Below are 6,103 nucleotides of genomic sequence, written 5' to 3'. Positions count from 1 at the left end.
TTTTAATTTTTATTAAGTAAAAGGCATATAAATAATATATGAATATGCACATGTACATGTATATGTGTATAGAGATAAAAGCATGGTTGGATATATACCAAACTCTAACATACCTGTATTGTTGCCTTCTGTGTGTTTGTTATATGTGTATGTGGATGTTGGGGAGTGAGGGATGATGAATTATACAATATTAGAATCTATTAGTGAGGATATCACTTTTCCTATTAAAGAGTAGGCAATTTGTGCCAGGCTCCTGTGCGAAGCATTTATATTTAGTAACTCATAATCATTCAAATAACCTGAGAGGTAACGGTGATACCGACAATGATGACTATTATTATTCCCATTTTACAGATGAGAAAAATGAGATGCAAAGAGGTTAAACAACTTGCTCAGTATCACACTATTTTAAGGTGCAGGAGCCACAGTTCTAACTGTGGCACTGACTTCAAATTTTTCCCTCTTTAACCAATATTTAACTTCTTAGCTAATTGCTTTTGAAATAAAAATAAAAAAATAAATGCTTATCAGCAGAGTGATTTGTGAATTCCTAGATGGCTAATCTTTCTTCATCACAAAGAAACCTATCACAGATTTCTCCGTTTTCCATTTAATATGGAGAAATATTTCCCACATCGGAATGTATATAGGTAAAGGGATGCCTGTTTATATTAGATTAATATCCATCAGCAATACTTGTTCTTACCAACATGTAGTTTAAATCTTGAAATTATCCCTTTGTTTTCCCTACCATTATAAACAGTCAATAAATTGAGTGCAGGGAAAATTCCAGCATCTATAAGCAAAAACACATGTCATTTTCTGTTTGCTTCTGCTTATTGCCCCGGCCTCTAATAATTTGAGGAAGAGTGAATGTCTGTAAACCAGAGACTCATGATCTGAGAGTAAAAATAGAAATGGAAAAGACAGAAAATATCACTTAATGGTAACACAATTGGCCAGTATACCAGCAGGCTCCAAATAGAAATAGTTTTGGAAAACAATGGGAAAATGTCAATTCTGTCTCATAAACCATTTTGGAGGCCAATCCAGCCAGCTTTTGCAGCAAAGAGCATGGAGGGGGCGTTAAGCGATAGGGGGAAAGAGGGAGGTGGGAGCATCAAGCATAACCCACCCTCAAACCCCAAATGCAGTGTTTAGCAATGACATCAAATGAACAAGGAAGTTCACATAATTGCCCTAAATTCCTTACTGCATGACTTCAACCTTTCTGAAATCCCATTTTCCCTATCTGTGAAATCACATCCTTCCTACTTCATTTCTCACAGGAAACAATGCCAAAGTATGGATTCTTTGTTGAGTGCATTGAACATGAAGGATTTATAAATAGACATGGTTAATGCAACCTAACACCCTAGGCCAGTGATACAGGTACACTGCTTTTCTTTTTCCCCCTTTCCTCGTTTGGGTCCTTAAGAATCTTGACCTCTGCTTATCCTCTTAGTCTCATTGCATGCGAAGCAGCCAAAAATCTATTTGATAGATGCATTCCTGTTCTGTGTTTCATCAAACATGTTTACTAACATGTCAAAATGATGGAGACTAGTTTTGTTTTCAGAGGAGAATAGAGTTCCACATGGCTCAGGGGCAGAAACTGCCAGGCATCATCAGACCCATATCCTCTCCTTCCGGGACCTACCGCCAGAATACCTTTCCCAGGCTGCTTGTGGTCAGATGTGCTTGGTTTATAAAAATCTCCCGGCTCTCATCCTCCATGCTCTGTCTCCTTCCCCTGGCTTGATGCCAAAAAGGATAGAAATCTGAGCAGCTATGTGTTGAAGGTAGAGGGCTCTGGAATGGAGAAACCTAGACACCCGTATCGCCCTGTGGAACTCACCAACCAGGAGCATTTATTATGGGTTTTGTAAGGGCAAGAAATAAATGTCTCTTGTATTGGAGCCTTTATGCATTTGAAGGGTTGTTTGTTACAGCAGCTGTTTTCACCTAACAAATGCAAGTTTTCTGATACTAAAAAAGAGACAGAGATGATCCTTTTGTAGTTCATAAGCATGATGATCTTGTGTGAGATGAGCCTCCTATAAACCTTGTTAGGACTTCAGCACATTAGCCATCTGACATGAGAAAAAAATAAAATAATAGCCCAGCGGGCGTGGCTCAGTGGTTGAGCATTGACTTATGAACCAGGAGGTCATGGTTCAATTCCCGATCAGGGCACAGGCCCAAGTTGCAGGCTCAGTCCCTAGTGTGGGGCAGCAGGAGGCAGCCAATCAATGATTCTCTCTCATCATTGATGTTTCTATCCCTTTCTCTCTTCCTTCCTCTCTGAAATCAATAAAAAAATATTTTAAAAATAAAATAAAATAAATAAATAAGAGACACAAAGAGGCCATGATTAAGAATTTGATCAGCCCTGGCCAGTGTCAGTGGTTAGAGTGTTGGCCCATGCACCAAAGGGCCACGGGTTCTATTTCAGGTCAAGGACATGTACCTGAGTTACAGATTCAATCTCTGGCACCAGTCAGGGCATGTGTAGGAGGCAACGAATCCATGTGTCTCTCTAACACCTGTATTTCTCTCTCTCTCTTCCTCTGCATCCGTCCCTCCCTTCCACTCTCTCTAAAAATCAATGAAAAACATAACCTCAGGTGAGAATGAAAAAAAAAAAAAGGTATTTTATCAGGTTGATAAAAAAGCTACAATGTGAGCAAAACTCCATGATCATCCATTATAGCTGAGAAAACACAGGCCCCATGAGGATGACTGAAAGGTCAAGAAATCAGATAAAAAGAACTAAATAGTTTAGTATAACCAAACAGGAAGCTTTTTAAAAAGTTTTCTTTAGTAATTCAATAGTGCAAAGATACAGTCGGACATCCCCTGAGGGGTCCCAGATTAGAGAGGGTACAGACTGGGCTGAGGGGCCACCCCCCCACCCCCCCCCTGAGTGCACGAATTTCATGCACCAGGCCTCTAGTTACTATATATTATTGCATGTGGAAGATAATATAGTAAAGTCAGAAATAGTGAAGACTAAAACTTTTAGAGTATGTAGTTGTATGTAGTGACTTATGACATTTATGTCCAACTATTATACGTGAATGTAAAATTAGCTGACAAAGAAAAAAATGATGGCCTAAAGAAGCATTAAAATGAGATTGTTTTTTCTGCCAAAATGGCTAAAATTTGAAAGATTGCCCATTCTTGAATTTAAACTGGAATTTCTATATATTGCCTGCAGGAATAAAAATGGGTACAACAACTTTGGAAAAGTATTTAATACTAGAGGCCCAGTGCATGAGATTTGTGCACTTGGGGTGGGGGTGGGGGGTCCCTCAGCCCGGCCTGCACCCTCTCACAGTCCAGGAGCCCTCAGGGGATGTCTGACTGATGGCTTAGGCCTGCTCCCCTAGGGGGCCTAAGCCGGCAGTCAGACATCCTTAGTGTTGCTGAAGAAGCAGGCGAGGCTCCCGCCACCATGCCAGCTTCTGGCTGAGCAATGCTCCCGCTGTGGAAGTGCACTGACCACAAGGGGGCAGCTCCTGCATTGAGCGTCTGCCCCCTGGTGGTCAGTGCACATCATAGCGATCGGTTGTTCTGCCGTTTGGTCGATTTTCATATTAGCCTTTTATTATATAGGATTATCTGTCAATATTGAACATGCATAGAACCAAAGCCCAGCAATTACACTCCTAGATGTAGACTCAGTATCTGATCACTAAAAATTCTTCAGAGTGATGTTTATCATGGCATTATTCTTGATATCCTCAAACTGGATTCAGCCCCAAAGTCCATCAGAAATAGAATGGATAAATAAATTCACACCATGGAATACTACAGAGCAATAATAATAAAAAGTGAGCACCTGCTACATACAAAAACATGGCCACATCTCACAAAAATAATGTTGAAAAAAAGCCAGACACAAAGGATTAGATACTATATGGCTCATTTGTATATAATGAATATGCAGAATTATGAATATATAATGAATGTACATTATACAGTGAAATGACTGTGTAGTGTTACATGTACAGGTAGTAATGACCCTAGAGAGGCAGGAATAGTGATGGGGTGGGGGCATGAGCAGGATTTGTAGTAATATTCTAGTTCTTTCCCTGGGAAGTGGTTGCACAGGTATGTTTACTTTGCCATAGTTCTGTGAACTATACACTTATAACTTGTGCCCTGTTACACCTCGGTATGAAGTTTTTTTATAAAGAAGACCTTTGAGCCCAGCCAATGTGGCTCAGTGGTTGAGTGTCAACCTACAAACTAGGAGGTCAAGGCTTGTAACCATGCCGGGGTTACTGGCTCGATCCCCAGTGGATGGGGAGGGGGGCATGCAGGAGGCAGCCGATCAATGATTCTCTCTCATCATTGATGTTTCTATATTTCTCTCCATCTCCCTTCTTCTCTGAAATCAATAAAAATATATATTAAAAAAAGAAGACCCTTGATAAGGACAGATACAGTGTTAGCCCCAACTAGATCCAAGGTGGTGCTTGCTCTGTGCTCCCAGAATCAAAAACTTTCAGTCGCCATCATTGTTCAGAAATGAAACCACAGAAAAGACTGGCCTCACCACAAAATAACCTGAAGACAATGACATTTCTTAAAGGACTTAAACAACTAAAGCACATATTACGGTCAGTTCTCCACAAGCCAATAATTCCATTCAAAGCTGTTCCCAGACATAGAAAAATAATTAAAAAAAAAAAAAGACATTCCATTTTCACAAACCTTATTTGTCTTAGCATTTCCATTATTCTGCACAGCAGAACTTTAAAAAAAAAATTAGGTATTTTAGATTCAATGTTGAAATGCATTTGAATAAGGTTTTTTTTTTTAAGTGATTTTTGAGTCTTTCTGTAGAAAATATTCAAGTTCAGTCACCATTTTTTTTTTTTTTTACATTTGGTGATACCATTTTACCCCCGCCCCAAGTATTTCATTATAAATTTAATAATCAACTCACATCACAACAGCAAAAAATGTTATCTTCAACACTACTTACACTTGTAGTTTTTTTATTGTGTGTTGGCTTCTTTAATTTTCATCTCACCCATGAAACTAAACTTCACTGGAGCCAGGATTAAATTATTGTTGATTATGTATACAATACCTAGAATATATACAAATAAATAAATGACTAAAGTTTTTAAGACTTACCAATGTTAATATGTTTCCATCATTTTTAAGGGAGCAGCAATAAATAAAATCTTATGCAGATCCCTTATCCATTACGTATATACAAGTAAAACTATGGTGTGGAGTTGTCCTTGGGTGTGTCTATACAATCCTTTGAGTCTGAAGGCCTGAGAACCAAGAATACTGATGTCTGAGGGCAGGGGGAGATGGATGTCGCAGCTGAAGCAGCGGGCAAATGCACCATTCCTCTGACTTTTTGTTCTATTTAGGACCTCAACAGTTTGGATGGTGCCCACTCACATTTATTCAGTGTGCTGAATCAAAAGCTAATCTCTTACAGAAATATGCTCATAGACACACCCAGAAGTAATGTTTTAACAGCTCTCTAGGCATCCCTTAGCCCCTCAGGTTGACTCATAAAATGAACCATCACAGTGACATTTAAAAAGGCTTGAAGAAACTGATAGAAGAAACCATGAATACAACTAGAAAAAGAATACTTTGGGCTCAGGAAATGTCAAGTTCAAAGGCCCTGAGAAGAAGAGTGTTTGGTGCTTTGGAAGAACAGGAAGGAGGCCAGCATGGATAGAACAAAGTGAGCAAAGGGCAGAGTTATAGGAAGTAAGGTCAGAAAAGTAATAAGGGGTCACACCATTCACTGATACTTGGTCTAGTTGAAGCAGAAATAAATTCAAATAATTAGAACTCAGCAGTCTACATATCTAAGGCTGTTGTTTTGTTTTTCCCCAGCTCAGTTATTAGAATATAGGGCATTATCCCCTGCACTGAAGGATTGCTGGTTGATTCCCAGTCAGGCACATGCCTGGGTTGCAGACTTGATCCTGGGGAGGAAGTGTGGAGGAGGCAGCTGATCAATGTTTCACTCTCACATAAATGTTTCTCTTTCTGCCTCTCTCTCTAAAAATCAATGAAAAATCTTTTTTTAAAAAAGGTTATGGTTCCATACACATAG

The 6,103-nt window shown here is 39.3% G+C and overlaps 1 pseudogene; it reads left to right on the top strand.

Moving 5' to 3' along the window:
- Positions 1 to 2,009: 2,009 nt before the first annotated feature.
- LOC114233472 (small nucleolar RNA U13) lies at positions 2,010 to 2,099 on the top strand (annotated as a pseudogene).
- Positions 2,100 to 6,103: the final 4,004 nt, after the last annotated feature.

Source organism: Eptesicus fuscus, chromosome 6, assembly GCF_027574615.1.
Source record: "Eptesicus fuscus isolate TK198812 chromosome 6, DD_ASM_mEF_20220401, whole genome shotgun sequence".
Taxonomy (NCBI): Eukaryota; Metazoa; Chordata; class Mammalia; order Chiroptera; family Vespertilionidae; genus Eptesicus; species Eptesicus fuscus.
Note: the sequence above shows the minus strand (reverse complement) of the source record. Positions and strands in the feature narration are given on the sequence as shown.